The following is a 26,123-nucleotide window of genomic DNA, read 5'->3' as shown; positions in this document are numbered from 1 at the left end:
ACCTGGGCATCTCCTGTATATAATTATATATGTACAGCCGGTATAACCTGGGTATCTCCTGTATATAATTATATATGTACAGCTGATATAACCTGGGCATCTCCAGTATATAATTATATATGTACAGCTGGTATAACCTGGGCATCTCCTGTATATAATTATATATGTACAGCTGGTATAACCTGGGCATCTCCAGTATATAATTATATATGTACAGCTGGTATAACCTGGGCATCTCCTGTATATAATTATATATGTACAGCTGGTATAACCTGGGCATCTCCTGTATATAATTATATATGTACAGCTGGTATAACCTGGGTATCTCCTGTATATAATTATATATGTACAGCTGGTATAACCTGGGCATCTCCTGTATATAATTATATATGTACAGCCGGTATAACCTGGGCATCTCCTGTATATAATTATATATGTACAGCTGGTATTACCTGGGCATCTCCTGTATATAATTATATATGTACAGCTGGTATAACCTGGGCATCTCCTGTATATAATTATATATGTACAGCTGGTATAACCTGGGTATCTCCTGTATATAATTATATATGTACAGCCGGTATAACCTGGGCATCTCCTGTATATAATTATATATGTACAGCCGGTATAACCTGGGTATCTCCTGTATATAATTATATATGTACAGCTGATATAACCTGGGCATCTCCTGTATATAATTATATATGTACAGCCGGTATAACCTGGGCATCTCCTGTATATAATTATATATGTACAGCCGGTATAACCTGGGCATCTCCTGTATATAATTATATATGTACAGCTGATATAACCTGGGCATCTCCTGTATATAATTATATATGTACAGCCGGTATAACCTGGGCATCTCCTGTATATAATTATATATGTACAGCTGATATAACCTGGACATCTCCTGTATATAATTATATATGTACAGCCGGTATAACCTGGGCATCTCCTGTATATAATTATATATGTACAGCTGGTATTACCTGGGCATCTCCTGTATATAATTATATATGTACAGCCAGTATTACCTGGGCATCTCCTGTATATAATTATATATGTACAGCCGGTATAACCTGGGCATCTTCTGTATATAATTATATATGTACAGCTGGTATAACCTGGCATCTCCTGTATATAATTATATATGTACAGCTGGTATAACCTGGGCATCTCCTGTATATAATTATAATAATTATATATGTACAGCCGGTATAACCTGGCATCTCCTGTATATAATTATATATGTACAGCTGGCATACCCTGGGCATCTCCTGTATATAATTATATATGTACAGCTGGTATAACCTGGGCATCTCCTGTATATGTACAGCTGGTATAACCTGGGCATCTCCCGTATATAATTATATATGTACAGCTGGTATAACCTGGGCATCTCCTGCATATATTTATATATGTACAGCCGGTATAACCTGGGCATCTTCTGTATATAATTATATATGTACAGCTGGTATAACCTGGGCATCTCCTGTATATAATTATAATAATTATATATGTACAGCCGGTATAACCTGGCATCTCCTGTATATAATTATATATGTACAGCTGGCATACCCTGGGCATCTCCTGTATATAATTATATATGTACAGCTGGTATAACCTGGGCATCTCCTGTATATAACTATATATGTACAGCTGGTATAACCTGGGTATCTCCTGTATATAATTATATATGTACAGCTGATATAACCTGGGCATCTCCTGTATATAATTATATATGTACAGCTGGTATAACCTGGGCATCTCCTGTATATGTACAGCTGGTATAACCTGGGCATCTCCCGTATATAATTATATATGTACAGCTGGTATAACCTGGGCATCTCCTGTATATAATTATATATGTACAGCCGGTGTAACCTGGGCATCTCCTGTATATAATTATATATGTACAGCTGGTATAACCTGGGCATCTCCTGTATATAATTATATATGTGCAGCTGGTATAACCTGGGTATCTACTGTATATAATTGTATATGTACATCTGGTATAACCTGGGCATCTCCTGTATATAATTATATATGTACAGCTGGTATAACCTGGGCATCTCCTGTATATAATTATATATGTGCAGCTGGTATAACCTGGGTATCTACTGTATATAATTGTATATGTACATCTGGTATAACCTGGGTATCCTGTATATAATTATATATGTACAGCTGGTATAACCTGGGTATCTCCCGTATATAATTATATATGTACAGCTGGTATAACCTGGGCATCTCCTGTATATAATTATATATGTACAGCCGGTGTAACCTGGGCATCTCCTGTATATAATTATATATGTACAGCTGGTGTAACCTGGGCATCTCCTGTATATAATTATATATGTACAGCTGGTATAACCTGGGCATCTCCTGTATATAATTATATATGTACAGCCGGTATAACCTGGGCATCTCCTGTATATAATTATATATGCACAGCCGGTATAACCTGGGCATCTCCTGTATATAATTATATATGTACAGCTGGTATAACCTGGGCATCTCCTGTATATAATTATATATGTGCAGCTGGTATAACCTGGGCATCTCCTGTATATAATTATATATGTGCAGCAGGTATAACCTGGGTATCTACTGTATATAATTGTATATGTACATCTGGTATAACCTGGGCATCTCCTGTATATAATTATATATGTACAGTTGGTATAACTTGGGCATCTCCTGTATATAATTATATATGTACAGCCGGTATAACCTGGACATCTCCTGTACATAATTATATATGTACAGCCAGTATAACCTGGTCATCTCCTGTACATAATTATATATGTACAGTTGGTATAACCTGGGCATCTCCTGTACATAATTATATATGTACAGCTGGTATAACCTGGGCATCTCCTGTACATAATTATATATGTACAGCTGGTATAATCTGGGCATCTCCTGTATATAATTATATATGTACAGTTGGTATAACCTGGGCATCTCCTGTATATAATTATATATGTACAGCTGATATAACCTGGGCATCTCCTGTACATAATTATATATGTACAGCTGGTATAACCTGGGTATCTCCTGTATATAATTATATATGTACAGCTGGTATAACCTGGGTATCTCCTGTATATAATTATATATGTACAGCCGGTATAACCTGGGCATCTCCTGTATATAATTATATATGTACAGTTGGTATAACCTGGGTATCTCCTGTATATAATTATATATGTACAGCTGGTATAACCTGGGTATCTCCTGTATATAATTATATATGTACAGCTGGTATAACCTGGGTATCTCCTGTATATAATTATATATGTACAGCCGGTATAACCTGGGCATCTCCTGTATATAATTATATATGTACAGTTGGTATAACCTGGGCATCTCCTGTATATAATTATATATGTACAGTTGGTATAACCTGGGTATCTCCTGTATATAATTATATATGTACAGCTGGTATAACCTGGGTATCTCCTGTATATAATTATATATGTACAGCTGGTATAACCTGGGTATCTCCTGTATATAATTATATATGTACAGCCGGTATAACCTGGGCATCTCCTGTATATAATTATATATGTACAGCTGATATAACCTGGGTATGTTCTGCATATAATTATACACTACAGTTCAAAAGTTTAGGGTCACTTAGATATTTCCTTATTTATTTATTTTTTTTGTTCAATGAAGCTAACATTAAATTAAACAGAAATACACTCTATACATTGTTAATGCGGTAAATGACTATTCTAGCTGCAAACGTCTGCTTTTGAATGCAATATCTACATAGGTGTATAGAGGCCAATTTCCAACAACCACCACTGCAGTGTTCTAATGGTACATTGTGTTTGCTAACTGTCTAGAAGGCTAATTTATATTTAGAAATCCCTTGAAAACCCTTGTGCAAGTATGTTAGCACAGCTGAAAACAGTTTTGCTGATTAGAGAAGCTATAAAACTGACCTTCCTTTGAGTTAGTTGAGAATCTGGAGCATTACATTTGTTGGTTCCATTAAACTCTCAACATGCTTAGAAAAAGAACTTTCATGTGAAACTCGACAGTCTATTCTTGTTCTTAGAAATGAAGGATATTCCATGTGAGAAATTGCCAAGAAACTGAAGATTTCCTACAACAGAGTGTACTACTCCCTTCAGAGGAGAGCACAAACAGGCTGTAACCAGAGTAGAGAGAGAAGTGAGAGGCCGCGCTGCGCAACTGAGCAACAAGACAAGTACATTACAGTCTCTAGTGTGAGAAATCCATGCCTCACAGGTCCTCAACTGGCAGCTTCATTAAATAGTATCCACAAAACGCCACTGTCAACGTCTACAGTGAAGAGGCGACTCCGGGATGCCGGCCTTCAGGGAAGAGAGACAAAGAAAAAGCCATATCTGAGACTGGGTAATAAAAGGAAAAGATTAATATGGGCAAAAGAACACAGACATTGGACAGAGGAAGATTGGAAGAAAAGTGTTATGGACAGACGAATTGAAGTTTGAGGTGTTTGGATCACACAGAAGAACATTTGGGAGATGCAGAACTACTGAAAAGATGCTGGAAGAGTGCCTGACGCCCTCTGTCAAGCATGGTGGAGGTAATGTGATGGTCTGGGGTTGCTTTGGTGCTGGTAAAGTGGGAGATTAGTACAAGGTAAAAGGGATTTTGAATAAGGAAGGCTATCACTTCATTTTGTAATGCCATGCCATACCCCATGGACAGCGCTTGATTGGAGCCAATTTCATCCTAAACAGGACAATGACCCAAAACACACCTCCAAATTATGCATGAACTATTTAGGGAAGAAGCCGGCAGCTGGTATCTATCTGTAATGGAGTGGGCAGCCCAGTCACCAGACCTCAACCCTATAGAGCTGTTGTGGGAGCAGCTTGATCGTATGGTGCAAAAAGTGCCCATCAAACCAATCCAAATTGTGGGAGGGGGGAAGCATGGGGCGAAATATTTCCAAATTACCTCCGCAAATTAACAGCTCGAATGCCAAAGCTCTGCAAAGCTGGAATTGCTGCAAAGGGAGCATTTTGTGCCGAGAGCAAAGTGTAAAGAGAAAATTATTATTTACAGTAAAAATCATTATTTCTCACCTCGTCACTGTCTGGACGATATTCTCTATTCATTATGCAACTCATCTGATAAATTAAAGTAGGATATTTCATGGAAAAGACAAAATTGTCTGAAGGACCCCAAACTTTTCAACTGTAGTTTATGTACAGCCGGTATAACCTGGGTATCTCCTGTATATAATGTAATATCTATAGCTGGTATATACGGCATATCCTCCTTGCAATGCTCCTAGTGACCTCTGGGTGTCAGTGTTGTACAACAGCAAAATTGTTGCAGCTTGTACTTTTTATAAACAGATTCCAACACAAATAGAACATTATTGTGACTGTGACCACAAATTGCATCACATTTACTATCTTTATATGAGTTACTCTCGTCATACAGGACTTATGTGATATAACACTCAGTATAAGTATATGTGAAGTGTAAAGACAATGATACTTGGTTTTCTATATATTTTAATATTATAAAGCTTAAAATTGTGTCCTGCATTCTCACCTTTTGCTGCAGTTACTGCTGCAGATCTTTTGGGGTCTGTGTCTCCAGCTTTGCACATCTATAGGTGACATTTTCCTCTTCTTTGTACACTCGCTCTCGCTCACTGAGTTTAGAAGGAGACGTCTTTGATCAGTGATTTTCCCGTTTTGTCACAGACTCTTGGTGGATTTGGGTCTGGACTGTGACTGGGCCGCTCAAACGCAGGAATGTGCCCTCCATTGCAGCTCTGCAGGATGTTTAGGGTCGTTGTCCTGCTGGAACGTGAATCTGCGCCCCAATCTCAAGTCTTTTGCAGCCTCTAATAGATTGTCCTGAATTTCACTCCATCTATCTTCCCACCAACTCTGACCAGCTTCCCTGCCTCTGCTGAAGAAAAGCCTCCCCACAGCAGGATGCTGTGTGACGCCCTGGACCCCAGGGGTCACAGGTCACAACACTCACCACACACACACCCACACTAGAAAGGTACCATCAGTCAACCACAAAGACCTGATTGCCTCCCTCAGTGCTAGACAGGCACACCAGGTGGGCGGAGTCAGGCGGAAAGACACGCCCCCGAGAAGTCTGCTGGCCTGAGGCAGGAAAACAGTAACAGTTCAGTACAGGGGAGTCGAGTCGAGTGGAGTGCAGTACAGTTCAGTTCAGTCAGGCAGGTAGACGGCAGTGGCTGCCTGCAGGAGACCGGGAATATGACCTGCGGAACCGTGAGGGACCACGACAGGGTAGTGGCCCGCCGGAACCGAACTGGGGAGCTAACAGGATACCGGAGCACCAGGCAGGGTACTCAGACCCCGAACTAGGCTATATGCCACCACCATAGTCGAATTAACTGATTGCGGTCTGGACCTCAGGGTTCATTCCCACCAAAGTCCCGTTTGAAGGCAACAGCCCAACCCGTCCGGATAGTAGCCACCGCCAGAGATACAAGGGCCAGCGCCTGTGGGCAAAAGGGGCTCCTACGACACATACACGCCGGGGAGCGGACTACCAGTGCCCAGGCACAGTGGTCACACTACAAACACAGGTGCAGGAGAAAGGCGGACATTACCAACCCGACTAGAAAGCTGCAGCTGGCTGCGGGCCCCGTTCATCACCTCGTTTGGTTTAACAGTGACTCTGTGTGGTTTAATCGTGAGTACACCAGTGCCATCCGGCACCGCGCCACACCGCAGCCCTGCGCCCTGCACCCCGGCCCTCGCACAACCGGGCCCGGGACCAACATCCCCTACCCACGGAGGGGTCAACACCTAGCTGCGCCACTACACCGCTCCAGGGAGTCCCCGTACCTTCACCGCAGCGGTGGTGTCCACCATCACCACAACCCGTGGGTGGCGTCACGAACAACCGTCCCAAAACCAAATACCCGCATCCCCTGTGTGTAACGCCAACCCCCCCTTGCAGAGCGACGTGACCCTAGGGTCCGTGAGAGGCTCGAGCCACCACCCGTAGAACGCGAACACGGATCCGAGCGGCTCGGCGGCTGCAGCTGAGGCCGCAGGACGGTACAGCTGCCTCCACCATGTGTGATGGTGGGGATGGTGTTTTCAGGGTGATGGGCAATGTTAGTTTTCCACCATGCATAGCGTTTTGCATTTATCCCAAAATGTTGTCCTATGGTCTCATCTGACAAGAGCACCTCCTTTCACTGTGCACTGTGTCCTCTACATGGCTTTTTGCACTCTGGAAACAGGACTACTTATGGATTTTTCCTTTGAAAAATGTCTTTCTTGCCACTCTTCCATAAAGCCCAGATTTGTGGAGTATAGGACTAATAGTCGTCCTGTGGACAGATTTTTCCCCTGAGCAGTGATCTCTGCAGCTCCTCCAGTGACCATGGGCCTGAGAGGCTTCTCTCATCAGTGCTCTCCTTCTTGGGATGTCAGTTTAGGTGGACGCCATGTCTTGGAAGGTTTGCAGTTGTGATTGAACAGAGCTACATGTGATGTTCAGAGTTTGGGCTATTGTTTATAACCTAACCCTGCTTTACTCTCCTCCACAACCTTATCCCTGACCTGTTCAGTGTGTACCTTGGTTTTCATGATGCTGTTTGATCCATAATGTTTTCACACAAACCTCTGAGGTCTTCACAGAACAGCTGTAGTTATACTGAGAAGAAATTACACACAGGAGGACTCAATTTACTAATTATGTGACTTCTGGAGGAAATTGGTCACTCAGGATTTTACTTAGGGGGATCAGATGAAAACAAATCCACATCACAATTTTCAAATTTATATTTTTTTAAATATTTACAAAACCATAAATACTTTGTGTGTAAAGTAAAAAAAAAAAAGTAGAAAGATAAAAAGGTATGACTACTTTATAAAGGCAGTGTAGCTGAGAACCTTGGGCCCAGGAGCTTCACGTTACTCATCTGATGGCCGGTCTACAACCATCTCCAGATTTTGTTTTCTGTTTCCTTATTTGCCTCCAGTTCCTCCACCACTTCCTACTTATTTTTCCTCATCACCTTCTTTTCATCAGTCCTTGCTCCCTCGGGAGACCTTCTCCTGCCTCCTGGAAAGTTTCTTGATTTGATCCCCACTAGTGATGAGCGAGCATTGGGGTGCTCGGGTATGCTTGTTACTCGATCGAGTATCGCGGGTGCTCGAGCTCCATACTTGAGTCCCGACCCCATATGTTTTGCAGCTGGAAGACAAGTGTTTTGCCCCTGCAACCGGGTCGTTACAGGGTATTAAATGTTACCCCATTTTTCCTGGGCAGGAGAAGAGTCCACACACACACACAACACACACATCACACTGGCAGGAAGGAGTTAATAGCTTTTCAGCATGTAGTCTGAGCCTCATGACTCATCCTGTCTCCTTAACGAGCAGGTGGCTGGACATGCAGGTCCCCATGACAAACTGATGGGAGGGGGGACTGAATGAGTGAGTTTAGTGCAGAACACAGAAGTTTTAGTCAGAACATCAGAGGCTGCAGGCGAGTGCAGACTTACACAGGATAGCTCCTGCTGAGGAGATGCCACGAGACCAGGGCTGATAACATCTGAGGAAGGGAATGGAGCTGAGAACTGGGGATCTTTGGAGAGTGTTGTACCCAGTGGCGGTTGGTGTTACGCTACCGGGCAAGAGAGAGACAGAGAGGCGGCGAGTTCCCAAGATTCTCCATGCCACAGGGACGGCATTAACACACCGAAAGAGAGGGACCCCCATATTACTCCACCAGACCCTTCCTCCCACCTGCCCGGGACCGACCAGAGGCTACAGGCGGCGAGGACCAGCACCCGGGTGCGATGTGGAACGGACTGTAAATAAAGAGAAACTGGAACCCGCACTCCGTGACTGGTGCGAGTAATGCTACCGCCCCGTGCCCCCGGTGTCCCTGAGGACTGTTGCCCTGGGTCTCATTAACCTCCCGGGGCTCCCCAGCTCCACCCGTGGGGAGCAATTCCACCTGGCTGCCTGTAACACCTGCCCCGGAGAGAGACTGCGCAGCGGCGGCTGAACACCTGGCCGCAAACCACGGGTGGCGCTGCAAGCATCCCCCATCCCCGTCCCGTACCATTTCCTGGGGGAGAGCGGTGGCAGAGGAGGCCGAGACCTCAGTGACCGCCGTGAGCGATGGCAAGCTCCCCAGGAACCCTCCTTCCACCCCCCCTTGTCACACCGGACTGACTTTCGGACTTTCCTTTTATTGAAACCCGCCAGGGTGACGGAAGCCGGGTCGGGCCACTCACAACCTGACCCCGAATACCACCGGCCCGGTGACCGTGCCATCCCTGCAGGCCCCGGCGCGGGCGTTTCACAACCAACCAATATGCAGGCATTGCCTGCCATACATGGTAATGCCATAGCCATGTTGACTACTTGCATTACCGTCAGTAAAAAAAAAAAGGGCCAATAGATGTCTATGGGTTCGTGAAAAACACGTACGGCACACGGATGAGATCAGTGTGACACAGAGCAGAATTATATTCAAAGGATTGCTGACAGGTAAGTGTTAAAGATGATACATAGACAGAGGGATAGATAGGTATATTTTACAGCTAATAATCAAATAAATTAAAAGAAAAAAAACGTCTTGAGAGATCCCCTATTTTTGATAACCAGCAAAGGTAAAGCAGGCAACTGGGGGCTGGTATTATCAGTCTGGGAAGGTCCATGGTTATTGGCCCTTTCCAACCAAAAAAAAACAAGTCCACAACCACTCCAGAATTGGCGCATTACATTAGATGCAATTCTGGCGCTTCACCTCATCTCTTCCCGATTTCCCCAGAATTGCCTGTAGACAAAGTCTATGCAGTGTCAGAAAGATGCTCCATAGACTTAACTAATCCATTTCACTCTGGAATATATCAGATCACCTTAGATTTTTTCTTTTTCTTTTGAATAAAGTGGTAGACGGTGAATGTCTTATTTTATGTCTCTTTATTTGTATGTTTGTTTTTTTCAGATATCCTTTTTTTTGGACTGTGGCGGGTGCACAGGACTTCGGACTGCATGTTTTTTTATATATACAGTACAGAAAGTTTGGACACACCTTCTCATTCAAAGAGTTTTCTTTATTTTCAGGACTCTGAAAATTGTAGATTCACATTGAAGGCATCAAAACTATGAATTAACACATGTGGAATGAAATACTTACAAAAGTGTGAAACAACTGAAAATATGTCTTATATTCTAGGTTCTTCAAAGTGGACACCTTTTGCTTTGATTACTGCTTTGCACACTCTTGACATTCTCTTGATGAGCTTCAAGAGGTAGTCACCGGAAATGGTCTTCCAACAGTCTTGAAGGAGTTCCCAGAGATGCTTGGCACTTGTTGGCCCTTTTTGCCTTCACTCTGCGGTCCAGCTCACTCCAAACCATCTCGATTGGGTTCAGGTCTGGTGACTGTGGAGGCCAGGTCATCTGGCGTAGCACCCCATCACCCTCCTTCTTAGTCAAATAGCCCTTACACAGCCTGGAGGTGTGTTTGGGGTCATTGTCCTGTTGAAAAATAAATGATGGTCCAACTAAACGCAAACTGGATGGAATAGCAAGATGCTGTGGTAGCCATGCTGGTTCAGTATGCCTTCAATTTTGAATAAATGCCCAACAGTCACCAGCAAAGCACCACCACACCATCACACCTCCTCCTCCATGCTTCACGGTGGGAACCAGCCATGTAGAGTCCATCCGTTCACCTTTTCTACAAAGACACGGTGGTTGGATCCAAATATCTCAAATTTGGACTCATCAGACGAAAGCACAGATTTCCACAGGTCTAATGTCCATTCCTTTTGTTCTTTAGCCCAAACAAGTCTCTTCTGCTTGTTGCCTGTCTTTAGCAGAGGTTTCCTAGCAGCTATTTTACCATGAAGGCCTGCTGCACAAAGTCTCCTCTTAACAGTTGTTCTAGAGATGAGAAAGTGTGTCCAAACTTTTGGTCTGTACTGTAATATATATATATATATATATATATATATATATATATATATACTGTATATATAAATTGGTAAATGATGGAAAGTATTGGGGAGTGTTTATTGAAATAAATTATTTCTGTGTATATCTTTTTTTATTTCTGTGTTAGTAATGGGAGTGTCTGAGAAACGCCTCACTATTACTAACTCGTGGGCTTGATGCCAGCTGTCAATTCATAGCTGACATCGACCCCATAATCCATTACACCAATTGCCACCACACCAGGGCAATCGAGAAGAGCCAGGGCGATTCACTAGAATTGCTGCACCTAATGGATGCACCACTTCTGGGGCAGCTGTGGGCTGATATCTTTAGGTTTTGAGGGGCCCAATAACCGTGACAGCACCCAGCTGCTTCCATTAATTTCAGCAATTTTCTTGCCTCTCCTGCCCTCCGGTTAGGGTCTTCCGGAAAAATGCTTGAGTTTCCCATTGACTTCCATTATACTCGGTACTCTAATCGAGCCCGTTCGAGCGTCTGACCTACTCGATTACAGTACTGAGCACTTGAGCATTTTACTGCTCACTCTTCACTAGTTCTCACTAGTGATGGGCAGGCATGCTCGCCACTGCTTGATACTTGATCGAAAATCCTTTTGCTCGGTCGCCATGCTTGCGTCCCTACCCTGCATGTTTCTTGGCTGTTTTCTAGCCAATAAACATGCAGAGATTGCCTGCCATTTGGAGTACTGCCATATTTATGTTGTCTAGTGGATTTCCTGTAATTGGTTGGCCGCATCCCATCAGAGGATCTATATAACACCTGGTGACACCATGCTTGGCACAATCTACCTCTACCCCAGAAACCGTGTAGGGAGAACTACTGGAGAAGGGATAGTGTATTATAGGCACGTGTCACGCTCCCCGGCTCCCCTGCCGCGCTCCCCGGCTCCCCTGCCACGCTCCCCGGCTCCCCTGCCGTGCTCCCCGGCTCCCCTGCCACGCTCCCCGGCTCCTTTGCAAGGCGTCCCCCGCTCCATGGCCTCCATGCATACTCACCTGCGTCCTCCAGGCAACCCGATCCTCGGTCCCGGCGCCCATCTGCGATGCTGAGCGCTCCTGCCTCCTGTGCACCGCTCCCTGCTCTGGCTTCTGGCACCCGGGCCTCGCGCATGCGCATTAGGGCGCGCGCGGTCATTGACCCTCTCTTAAAGGGCCAGCGTCCTCCAACAGGATATTGAAGATTCAGGTGCAGGGTATATAGGGGGTTCCTTTCCAAGTGGGCGGGGCCTGTTCTTCGTGTTTTGCTAAGCTAGGAGTCAGGTCTCCTTGTGTTTTGTGGTATACTTACCTATCTCTCTCCTAGAGCCGCTCCTGCCTCGCCAACCGGTTCTGACGATACCCGAACCCCGAACGGTGATGGTCTGCCATCCCGTCAAGTTCATACCATCTCCGATCCCTGTGGTGACCTGTCTTCACGCTCCGTCGGTTCCGGACTCTGCCTGACGTCATCTCGGCCTCCGAACCTGAGCTCCGTCACCCGGACTACCTTCAGTGACTCCATGGTCCCAGGGACTTCTACACTCCTCTGAACGGACTGTCCTGCTACCTGTAGTGCTCCGGCTACCGGGCACCTTGCCCTCGGTGAGGTGTTCAGCCCAGTGGATCCACCTCCTGGGTCTGCCCGTCCACCTGGCCCTAACAGCACGTAGGCAGGGATTCTAGCCTTACAGACCTTGCTGCTGCAACCTAAAAGCAAAAGTACTTTTCTAGCCTTCATATATTCTATTCTCTGATAATACCGCTCTTCTCATGCTTCTCTCTCTGCTATTGGAGTTTAGTAACATGTTTTAGGTCTGAGTCTCACTTTCCTCTGTGAGACTCTGCTATTAAAACATGCTTTTCCTTTCCTTTGGCAGTTGTAGGGTTACTTGAATAACATCTCTTACATGCTGTAAAGGTTATGCACCCTTTCCTCCCAGGCTGCTGGCTGTAGTTTTTAATATCAGGTGCAGCTCTTGAGCTCACTCCCCTTCACTAATTAAGATCATGTACCTGAGCAACTGATGCCTGTGCTAGAAACTGTATCCTCATTTCTATATGGTCCACTTTGGAAAGAGCCTGCACTGGAAGAAGTTTGTAGTGTTTTGTGCAGCGGTGGTGTCAACTGCACTGAAGTTGACTGTGGTGGTTTCACTTTTCATGTCTATTTCCCTTGTCTGTTTTCCTACCATTGTGTTTCTGTATTGTAGTGGTGAGACTAGAGATCTTGACAGACTGCTCACTAGCAAGGATGAGTTTAGGGCAAGCAAGGGCTTAGGAACGTGGTCGGCGAAGGGTTGAAAGAACCTGTGTGGTTCAGGTGCAAGTGAGTGCAGGTGGTGACCCCGCTCCCCTTTCCCTAGTGCCAGGGACCTCCATTGTAATGTGACCCCTGTGTACCCTGTGTGTAATTACACCTACTGGGGGTTTGGGGTATTTTGTTAAACCCTGTTAGTCACATGCATGACACATACCACCGTCTCTGTGATTCCTCTGTGCCATACAACTATTGGGTATCCAAGCTGGACACATGGCATGAACTGTACCTCTGCACCGTGAAGGTGCTGCCCTGCCCTGCCACTAGGTTTGTATCTGTGAGTTTTTACTGCTGCAGGAGGCATAATAACCCATAGGCACATCCACCTGACAACTGACAATGCTGACAGGATGACTCTTATTAAAATAAACAAAGTGTGGATTAGCCCAGACTTCTCATCCCCACCGGATGACAGCAGTGGAAACTAAAGGCAATTGTAATGTTCCCCCAATTGTGGTGTATTCATGTGCACAGCTTCCCACCAAAACAAGGGTAAACAGTCCTTATTTTCTTCTTTTTCGTGTCTTCCTCCACCATATCAACAGGGTCATGATGTGACCCTTGCTCTTAATTGTTCAAAAATTTGTATGATGCTCTAATACATAACCTTTAGAGGCCTACCACAAGTAATTGCTTACATATCTATATATATAATTGCCTTATTCTGTCTGTCTGTCTGTCTTGCTCCAAAATTGTGTCCTTACGGTGACACAAAGCTGATTGGCCGCTGGGCTCGCCATGGCCCCGCCCCCCCGCATGGATTGGCCGCTCGCCCAGGCTGCGCCCGTACACGGATTGTCCGGCCGCTCGCCCAGGCTCCGCCCCCCCACAGATTGGTCTCTCGCCCCGGCACCCTGCAGGCATTGGCAACTCGGCCACGCCCCGCCCCCCTCACGCAATGCACGCTAGCTCTGGCCCCGCCCCCCACGCATTCCCCGAACTGACACGGTCACGGAGCCACGACTCCCAGGTGAGTACTGTACCCCTGGGAGCCCACATCAGCGTACGCCGCAAACCCAACCGACACATACCCTCGCATTGCTGGGGCTGGCCGGCGTATGCTGGTGTGGGCTCCCGTGCGAGCAGGGGACGGGATACGCTGGTAACCACGGTAGCATAGTTACCAGCGCATCAAGGTCCTGCAGCGGTGGAACATACACACACGCACACACATAACAACACACACACACATCAGATCACACTCACTCTCACACACACATCACACACACATCACATCGCATCCACACACAACATCCTGGGATATCGCTTGCTTCTCGGCGCCGATACTGTGCTGTGAGCTTCCAGGACCTGCCGGAGGATCACATGGCCAGAAGCATGTGGTATCTCCGGATGTTGTAAGTGTGAGCGCGTATGTGTAATATCGTCAATGTGTGTGTGCGTGAGTGTATGCGATCGTGTGTGTGCGTGTATGCGATCGGGTGTGTATGCGATCGGGTGTGTGTGAGTGTATGCGATCGTGTGTGTGTGTGTGACTGTATGCGATCGGATCTGTGAGTGTCGGCAGAGGAGCACGGCGTGCTGGAGGAGGCTGGGAGGAGAGAGGCTGATCCTGGGGAAGGCTGGGAGGGGGGAGGCTGAGAGAAGAGAGGCTGATACTGGGGGAGGCTGAGGCTGGGGTAGGCTAGGCTGATCCTGGGGAAGGCTGGGAGGGGGAGGGGGGAGGCTGAGAGAAGAGAGGCTGGGGGAGGCTGAGGCTGGGGTAGGCTGGAAGGAGAGAGGCTGATGCTGGGGACAGAAAAGGCTGATGCTGGGAGGAGAGAGGCTGATGCTGGGAGGAGAGAGGCTGATGCTGGGAGGAGAGAGGCTGATGCTGGGAGGAGAGAGGCTGATGCTGGTGCAGCATGGGGAATGGAGCACGATGGGGGGTGCGCAGCATGGGGGATGGAGCACGATGGGGGGTGCGCAGCATGGGGGATGGAGCACGATGGGGGGTGCACAGCATGGGGGATGGAGCACGATGGGGGGTGCACAGCATGGGGGATGGAGCACATTTGGGAGTGCGCAGCATGGGGCATGGAGCACATTTGGGAGTGCGCAGCATGGCAGATGGACCACGTTTGGGAGTGCGCAGCATGGCGGATGAACCACGTTTGGGAGTGCGCAGCATGGCGGATGGAGCACGTTTGGGAGTGCGCAGCATGGCGGATGGACCACGTTTGGGAGTGCGCAGCATGGCGGATGGAGCACGTTTGGGAGTGCGCAGCATGGCGGATGGAGTACGTTTGGGAGTGCGCAGCATGGCGGATGGAGCACGTTTGGGAGTGCGCAGCATGGCGGATGGAGCACGTTTGGGAGTGCGCAGCATGGCGGATGGAGCACGTTTGGGAGTGCACAGCATGGCGGATGGAGCACGTTTGGGAGTGCGCAGCATGGGGGATGCAGCACGATGGGGAGTGCGCAGTATGGCGGATGGAGCACGTTTGGGAGTGTGCAGCATGGGAGATGGAGCACGATGGGGAATGCGCAGCATAGGGGATGGAGCACGATGGGGAGTGCGCAGCATGGGGGATGGAGCACGATGGGAGGTGCACACCTCCCCCCAACACACACATGTGCACTGCACAACACACCACACACACACACTGGGAACCACAAACACCGCCCTACACAGACACCCACACACACAGACAACGCCGCACACACACAACACCCAACACACAAACACCGCGGCATACATAAATATACGCACATACCGCACAACACACACATTGCACAAAACATACCTCCCCCCAAAACACACCACACACACACAAACCGCGCAACCCACACACAACGCTCCACAAACAACGCAACACACGCAACACACATACAACACCGCTCTCACCTCCCGCCACACCCAGAACATGTACAGCCCCTACACAAACACTTGGCAACTACACACAACAACTTCTAATATATTTAACAAAAATTATACATTAACTACACAATAAATTCTAGAATACCCGATGCTTTAGAATCGGGCCACCTTCTAGTATAAATATATATATATATAGTGTGTGTGTGTGTGTGTGCGTGTGTGTGTGTGTGTGTGCATATATATATATATATATATATATATGTATATATATATATATATATATATATATACAGTGCCTACAAGTAGTATTCAACCCCCTGCAGATTTAGCAGGTTTACACATTTGGAATTAACTTGGCATTGTGACATTTGGACTGTAGATCAGCCTGGAAGTGTGAAATGCAGCGAAAAAGAATGTTATTTCTTTTTTTATTTTTTTTTTAAATTGTAAAAAGTTTATTCAGAGGGTCATTTATTATTCAACCCCTCAAACCACAAGAATTCTGTTTGGTTCCCCTAAAGTATTAAGAAGTTTTTCAGGCACAAAGAACAATGAGCTTCACATGTTTGGATTAATTATCTCTTTTTCCAGCCTTTTCTGACTAATTAAGACCCTCCCCAAACTTGTGAACAGCACTCATACATGGTCAACATGGGAAAGACAAAGGAGCATTCCAAGGCCATCAGAGACAAGACCATGGAGGGTCACAAGGCTGGCAAGGGGTACAAAACCCTTTCCAAGGAGTTGGGCCTACCTGTCTCCACTGTTGGGAGCATCATCCGGAAGTTGAAGGCTTATGGAACTACTGTTAGCCTTCCACGGCCTGGACAGCCTTTGAAAGTTTTCTCCCTTGCCGAGGCCAGGCTTGTCCGAAGAGTCAAGGCTAACCCAAGGACAACAAGGAAGGAGCTCCGGGAAGATCTCATGGAAGTGGGGACATTGGTTTCAGTCAATACCATAAGTAACGTACTCCACCGCAATGGTCTCCGTTCCAGACGAGCCCGTAAGGTACCTTTACTTTCAAAGCGTCATGTCAAGGCTCGTCTACAGTTTGCTCATGATCACTTGGAGGACTCTGAGACAGACTGGTTCAAGGTTCTCTGGTCTGATGAGACCAAGATCGAGATCTTTGGTGCTAACCACACACGTGACGTTTGGAGACTGGATGGCACTGCATACGACCCCAAGAATACCATCCCTACAGTCAAGCATGGTGGTGGCAGCATCATGCTGTGGGGCTGTTTCTCAGCCAATGGGCCTGGCCATCTGGTCCGCATCCATGGGAAGATGGATAGCACGGCCTACCTGGAGATTTTAGCCAAGAACCTCCGCTCCTCCATCAAGGATCTTAAGATGGGTCATCATTTCATCTTCCAACAAGACAACGACCCAAAGCACACAGACAAGAAAACCAAGGCCTGGTTCAAGAGGGAAAAAATCAAGGTGTTGCAGTGGCCTAGTCAGTCTCCTGACCTTAACCCAATTGAAAACTTGTGGAAGGAGCTCAAGATTAAAGTCCACATGAGACACCCAAAGAACCGTAGATAACTTGGAGAAGATCTGCATGGAGGAGTGGGCCAAGATAACTCCAGAGACCTGAACCGGCCTGATCAAGTCTTATAAAAGACGATTATTAGCTGTTATTGCAAACAAGGGTTATTCCACAAAATATTAAACCTAGGGGTTGAATAATAATTGACCCACACTTTTATGTTGAAAATTTATTAAAATTTAACTGACTGAGGAACATAACTTGTTGGTTTGTAAGATTTATGCATCTGTTAATAAATCCTGCTCTTGTTTGAAGTTTGCAGGCTCTAACTTATTTGCATCCTATCAAACCTGCTAAATCTGCAGGGGGTTGAATACTACTTGTAGGCACTGTATATATATATATATATATGTATATATATATATATATATATATATATATATATATAATATATGACAGTATATACAGTATACCCGCAGGGGAAAATGTTTTCCAGCCCCACTCCTTCCAAATGGTAGAAAACTGTTTTCTGAGGCCCGCCTCTACGTCTCTTCCAGGGATTCTCGCAGTGCCTCCTAATTTTTGGCAGCCCTTGCAAATAGTGACTAAGCTTTTCCAGTCTAGGAGTTCCCCTCTTTATTGATTGGAAAAAGAAATGTTTTCTGAGGTCCTCCTCAACATCTCTTTCAGGGTGTATAGAAGTGCTTTTGTCTAATTTTTGGCAGCCTTTGCACGTAATGCATACGCTTTACCAGTCTAGTAATCCCAAATGGGGAAAAAATGCTTTTTGAAGCCCTCTTACACATCTCTTCCAGGGTGTACTGCAATGCCACCTTTAAATATTTCCTATGCCAAAGGCTTTGGCAGTGTGGGAGCTGCAAGGCTTTTAAACTTCTCGGAAAAAAAAAAGGCCACGTACAGTCACTCACCACACACTTCTTGCAGGCATAGGTCTGCCTCTGTTGGGTGCCGATGCACGGACGCGCTGCTAGTCACCTTCTTCAAGTTTTTTTTTTTAACTGCATGAGAGGACACCCACTAGCTAGGGACCCCAACGTAGAGAAATACTTTGGCGTAGTGTTGGGGCTCTATTGCTTTGATCAATTCAATAGCTAAATTTCTCTTGATTCATATGTTCATGACAGTAATGCAGGTTCCATTTTTCACATATTCACTCTTGCATATAGCTATTGGATTTTTCAAGTCAGTATTCACACAGCAGTTTCTGCTATTTCATGTATTCCCCTTACATAGTCACTGGTGTGCATACCTTATCTCCCCATAGTGATGTTTTTTAGGTTTTTGCACCCAGTTCAGACTTAGAATGGTGTTCCAAACGTTATTCCCTATTTTTTACCTTCTTCAAGTTAACTGCTCTGATGCTCCTCTCTTCACTAGTTGCAGTGAATGCGGCCTTATCCATCCAATCATTGTTTTTATTGTTTCTTTAAATGTTAATGCAGCAATGGTGGTAAGATGTATTGTACTGTCCACAATCTTCACAAGCCACATAAACCCCTTTTGCCTCATTAAAGTCACGTTCTTGCTATTTCATACTTTGTTCTGGTTCTCTGTCTCATGAGTATCATGTGAGATCATGTGACTGCTCCTTCTGGTCACATATATCTCTTCCACAGTCCACACCATGATGGTTTCTTTCCATGCATTCATTCACAGATTCTGTCTGTTTGTAAAATCTGTAAACTCACAATATTTTAAATATTGTCAAATCATTTATTACGTGTCTTCCAGGGAGTATTGCAGTCCCTCCTTTTAATTTTTGGCATCCCTTTCACTTTGTGTATAGGCTTTATGAGTAAGCTTTATTACTGTAGGGCTAGCTGCTTGAGAAGGGATAGTTTACCATTATATGCATATAGAATAGGCAAGGATTCTTTCCTTACAGTTCTTGCTGCTGCAACCTAAAACAGAAAGACATTTTCCGACCTAAATATGTTAGATTCTACTTCCCATTAATACAGCTGGTAGAGGCATACGTAATTTAATATGTGCAAGGCATGCGGTAAGGGACCAATGTTCTGCTGATGGTGCACATACAGATTGAGGTTGTGGGGTAGGTGAAACTGCCTGTTGAGTGAGCACAACAAACACGTTCATCTACAAGACCTGGATCCTGTTCTACTTTGCAGGAAGGCGCGGGACACCACTCCTGAAGGCCAAAGAGTGCAAACAGGTTATTGATTGATTGTCAGATAAAAACCAGTTTTGGAGTTGCAATGTTTTTAAAATTTTACCAGAATTGAATCACAGTCCCCTCTCTATGTCTATTCCAGGGTGCACTGCAATATCTCAAGAGTGAACTGCAATGTCTTCTTGTAATTTTAGCTTTCCCAGTTTGGAAGTCAGAATGTTTTGAAAATTGTACTAGAATTGTATCACAGTCCCCCCTCAATGTCTCTTGCTGGCTGTATTGCAGCCCCTCTTTGTAATTTTTGTCAGCCCTTGTACACAGTTAATAGGCTTTACTAGTGTAGAAGTTCTACTCCTTAATAATGGGAAAAAATGTATTCTGAGGCCCTTCTCTATATGTCTTCCAGGGTGTATTGCAGTCCCTCCCTGTAAGCTTTGGATGGCCCTTGCACTTAGTGCATACACTTTATCACTCTAAGCTAAGTATTAGTATTGATTACTACACAGCACAAGGATGGGGCACATTACTACAGGGGACAAGGATGGGGCACATTACTGCAGAGGACAAGGATGGGCACATTACTACAGAGGACAAGGATGGGCACATTACTATTGGGCACAAGGATGGAGCACAGTACTACAAGACACAATTATGGGGAACATTACTACAGGACACAAGGATGGGGAACATAACAAAAGGACACAAGGATGGGAGAGATTATGACAGGACACAAGGATGACCACCGTACTATAAAACACAAGGATGGGAAACATTACTACAGGACACAAGGATCGGGAGATTACTACAGGACACAAGGATGAGAAACATTACTACAGGACACAAGGATGGGGGAGATTACTACAGATCACAAGGATGGGGAACATAACTACAGGACACAAGGATGGGGGAGATTACTACAGATCACAAGGATGGGGAACATAACTACAGGACACAAGGATGGGGGAGATTACGACAGGACACAAGGATGGGGAACATTACTACAGGACACAATGATGGGGAACATTACTACAGGACACAAGGATGTGGAGATTATGATAGGACACAAGGATGAGGATCATTACTGCAAGACACAAGGATGGGGAGATTACTACAGGACACAAGGATGGGGAGATTACTACAGGACACAAGGATGGGGGAGATTATGACAGGACACAAGGATGAAGATCATTACTACAGGACACAAGGATGAGGATCATTACTACAGGACACAAGGATGAGGATCATCACTACAGGACACAAGGATGAGGAACATTACTACAGGACACAAGGATGGGGGAGATTACTACAGGACACAAGGATGAGGATCATCACTACAGGACACAAGGATGGGGAAAATTACTGCAGGACACAAGGATGGGGATCATTACTACAGGACACAAGGATGGGGAGATCACTACAGGACACAAGGATGGGGAACATTACTACAGGACACATGGATGGGGAGATTACTACAGGACACAAGGATGGGGAGATTACTACAGGACACAAGGATGGGGGAGATTACTACAGGACACAAGGATGGGGGAGATTACTACAGGACACAAGGATGGGGATCATTACTACAGGACACAAGGATGGGGATCATTACTACAGGACACAAGGATGGGGATCATTACTACAGGACACAAAGATGGGGAAAATTACTGCAGGACACAAGGATGGGGAACATTACTACAGGACACAAGGATGGGGGAGATTATGACAGGACACAAGGATGGGGGAGATTACTACAGGACACAAGGATGGGGATCATTACTACAGGACACAAGGATGGGGGAGATTACTACAGGACACAAGGATGGGGATCATTACTACAGGACACAAGGATGGGGATCATTACTACAGGAAACAAGGATGGGGAGATTACTACAGGACACAAGGATGGGGATCATTACTACAGGACACAAGGATGGGGGAGATTACTACAGGACACAAGGATGGGGATCATTACTACAGGACACAAGGATGGGGGAGATTACTGTAGTGGGTGGGCCTACCCCCTACTAGTTTAGCATAGTTACCCGGCATTGTGATTATTAAAAGTGTTGAATTTTTTTATATTATTATGTGATGTGTTAGGGCACCCCCTAGTGGCCGGGTGGGACGGCTGTTGCCACCGGGGAGGAGGAGTCGGCCGGATATCTAGGCTAAGTCTGTTTGGTGTGTGAGGGAGAGGATCCGGGACAGCAGACAGTGAGCATCTGCGGCGGCAAGTGTGTGTGTGAGCGTACCATCAAGGGACACCGGAGAACAGGAGGTGGACGCAACCTCAGGGCCTATTCCGCTGGTGTGGGTCCAGTGTGTGCTTGGCCGGAGAGTGGGAGCCCGGAGAAGTGGAGTATCTAGGGCATATCCCCACCAGAGGGTGCGTTTGGGCAGGTTGTCCCCAGCTCCACTAATACCGCCGGAATCTGCTGACCGGAGTGTTTTACTTTTGTGAATAAATGTCGTTTTTATTGCATCTGGACTTTTGCCTGCCGACTCTTTGTGCATCGGCCGATGAAGATACCGACACACACTCTCTCAACATTAAGGAAGTGATGAAGCCAGGGATGTGCCTTGCATGCAGTGCTGCCACGACTACACAGCCAGAGGCCTCCCTGGCTGGTCACTTCATGTGGCGTAGTCGGCAGGATCCGAGTCCCCTGCCAGGGACCCAGGAGGCTGGAGATCAGGTCGTGCCTGGAACACAGGACCCGGACCATGATGCAAGGTTTCCAGTCCCATGGTGGGAAGAAAACACAGTACCCGTAGCGTTGGACCGGGTACAAGATGGCGGCAAGGAGGCCGTTATCTGTAAGGAAGAAAAGGCGCGAAGAATTGGCGCCAAAAGAAGAGCCTGGGGCTGGCCGGCGCCGAAGAGAAAGTACGGAGTACTCCGCCCAAAGAGGGGAGGCGCCAGCTCCAGGGCATGGAAGAAGAAGAAAAAGAAGTACCTCAGCGGAGGAGTCAAGATGATGCGTGAGGCTGGGGGTGGAGTCCGTTTAAGAGCGGGAAACGAAGACCCGCCTCCACTCTTCCCAGTCTCAGCGTCGACATCACCGCCATTACCAGCAATACTGTCGGAGACCGAGATGGAGACCTTTGGGCAACCCGCGGAGTTGGCAACGACCATGGCCCTAATCAGCCTCGGTCGAGGTCGACCCCGGTTCGCCCCTGCTAGTGAGGCCGCGTTGGCGGACCTTCCCATTGGACCGGGAGGTTCCACCAGGCCAGACAAAGTTTCCTGGAAGACCTCATGGGATGCTCAAACCGGGAGCACCATCACAGAGGTGAAGGCGACCTATGCCACCCCACCCATGCCAAACCGTCCGGGGGTTGCCGTCTTCCCATGGGAGACCCCGCAGCTTAACGCCGCCGCTTCCCCATTTGTGCCGGAGCCGGCTGAGGAGTTCGCTGAGCACTTGGAGAAAGATCACCTGGGCTTCTTCTGGGATCCAGTCATCGCCCCGCCTGCGGAGTCGCGCCCCAGTGTCCCGACCCCGAAGTCTGACCCTGTCCAGGAACGTCTCCTGGCCGAGACCATCGTCCGGGAAATGCTGTCCGGTTCTGGTGGCGAGGAGCTGGCACAGCAGTTTGTGACCGGGGTGGTTGTTAAGTTCAACCAGCAGGACGGATATGGATTCATCCGAGAAGTCGAGACCGGGGATGATTACTTTTATAACAGGGTTCATCTCGACGTGGAAGGACTGCCCAAGCGACTCCATACTTTGTGGCCGGGCGAGAAAGTCCAGTTCCTGCCGGACGCAGGTAGCCGTGGCCTGTTTGCGGTTTGTGTCTCCCGCATGCCCACCACCCGGGAAGCGGAGCAGTGGCAGGAGGAGATTGAGTGGGAGGAGCAGCAAGAGCGGCGCCGGAGCCATGCCAGACCGCTCCCGCCCGCGCCCTCTCAACCCCGGCGTGTCGTGACTGCTGTCCCGGAAACAGCGACTGCATCGGCCCCTGACCCGGAGAAGGTTCCAACCGTGGTAGCGGTAACGCAAAATGTTACAAACAAGCCGGTCATCATGCTGGACGCACCACCACCATCTCGGGCAGAGACACCATCACCCCCAAGAGGAGCTGCAGCAGCTGCACCGGCGGAGCCGCCTTTCGCCCCTGTGTCTTTTAGGCGAATCCGCCGCCAGCCGGGACAAACTCTGGGGGCCTATATCCAGGCTCAAGCGGAGGAATGGAAGAAAGCCTGGCCCCCGGAGTAAGTTGTTGACTTCAACACCTTCAAAGACCGGTGTTGTTCCAGACCGGCAGAAAGTTCCCTTGTTGTTGAAAAGTTTTACGGGCCTGTTGCCCTCCAGCAAAGACCGGGAGCGCTCTTGAAGCCTCCGGGCACCTTCAGCAAAGACCGGGAGCGCTATTGAAGCCTCCGGGCGCCCATCTAAGACCGGGAGCGCTGTTGAGCCTCCGGGCGCTATCCAGAGACCGGGAGCGCTGCTGCGCTATTAAGCGCCCCTAAAGATCGGGAGCGCCGCTGAACTGGTGCCGCTGTTGAGGACTGACCCAAAAGGTTTTTATGTGCTAATATGTTTAAAGTTTTAGAGCCTTGCCGGGAGGCTCGGATTTTAAGAGGGGAGGCATGTAGTGGGTGGGCCTACCCCCTACTAGTTTAGCATAGTTACCCGGCATTGTGATTATTAAAAGTGTTGAATTTTTTATATTATTATGTGATGTGTTAGGGCACCCCCTAGTGGCCGGGTGGGACGGCTGTTGCCACCGGGGAGGAGGAGTCGGCCGGATATCTAGGCTAAGTCTGTTTGGTGTGTGAGGGAGAGGATCCGGGACAGCAGACAGTGAGCATCTGCGGCGGCAAGTGTGTGTGTGAGCGTACCATCAAGGGACACCGGAGAACAGGAGGTGGACGCAACCTCAGGGCCTATTCCGCTGGTGTGGGTCCAGTGTGTGCTTGGCCGGAGAGTGGGAGCCCGGAGAAGTGGAGTATCTAGGGCATATCCCCACCAGAGGGTGCGTTTGGGCAGGTTGTCCCCAGCTCCACTAATACCGCCGGAATCTGCTGACCGGAGTGTTTTACTTTTGTGAATAAATGTCGTTTTTATTGCATCTGGACTTTTGCCTGCCGACTCTTTGTGCATCGGCCGATGAAGATACCGACACACACTCTCTCAACATTAAGGAAGTGATGAAGCCAGGGATGTGCCTTGCATGCAGTGCTGCCACGACTACACAGCCAGAGGCCTCCCTGGCTGGTCACTTCATTACTACGAGACACAAGGATGGGGGAGATTACTACAGGACACAAGGATGGGGATCATTACTACAGGACACAAGGATGGGGGAGATTACTATGGGACACAAGGATGAGGATCATTACTACAGGACACAAGGATGGGGGAGATTACTACGGGACACAAGGATTGGGATCATTACTACAGGACACAAGGATGAGGAACATTACTACAGGACACAAGGAAGGGGGAGATTACTACAGGACACAAGGATGGGGATCATTACTACAGGAAACAAGGATGGGGAGATTACTACAGGACACAAGGATGGGGATCATTACTACAGGACACAAGTATGGGGGAGATTACTACAGGACACAAGGATGGGGATCATTACTACAGGACACAAGGATGGGGGAGATTACTACGAGACACAAGGATGGGGGAGATTACTACAGGACACAAGGATGGGGATCATTACTACAGGACACAAGGATGGGGGAGATTACTACAGGACACAAGGATGGGGATCATTACTACAGGACACAAGGATGGGGGAGATTACTACAGGACACAAGGATGAGGATCATTACTACAGGACACAATGATGGGGGAGATTACTACGGGACACAAGGATTGGGATCATTACTACAGGACACAAGGATGAGGAACATTACTACAGGACACAAGGAAGGGGGAGATTACTACAGGACACAAGGATGGGGAACATCACTACAGGACACAAGGATGGGGGAGATTACTACAGGACACAAGGATGGGGAACATCACTACAGGACACAAGGATGGGGAGATTACTACAGGACACAAGGATGGGGAGATTACTACAGGACACAAGGATGAGGAACATTACTACAGGACACAAGGATGGGGGAGATTACTACAGGACACAAGGATGGGGATCATTACTACAGGAAACAAGGATGGGGAGATTACTACAGGACACAAGGATGGGGATCATTACTACAGGACACAAGGATGGGGGAGATTACTACAGGACACAAGGATGGGGATCATTACTACAGGACACAAGGATGGGGGAGATTACTACAGGACACAAGGATGGGGATCATTACTACAGGACACAAGGATGGGGATCATTACTACAGGAAACAAGGATGGGGAGATTACTACAGGA

The sequence above is a fragment of the Anomaloglossus baeobatrachus genome, chromosome 4, assembly GCF_048569485.1.
Source record: "Anomaloglossus baeobatrachus isolate aAnoBae1 chromosome 4, aAnoBae1.hap1, whole genome shotgun sequence".
Lineage (NCBI taxonomy): Eukaryota > Metazoa > Chordata > Amphibia > Anura > Aromobatidae > Anomaloglossus > Anomaloglossus baeobatrachus.
Note: the sequence above shows the minus strand (reverse complement) of the source record.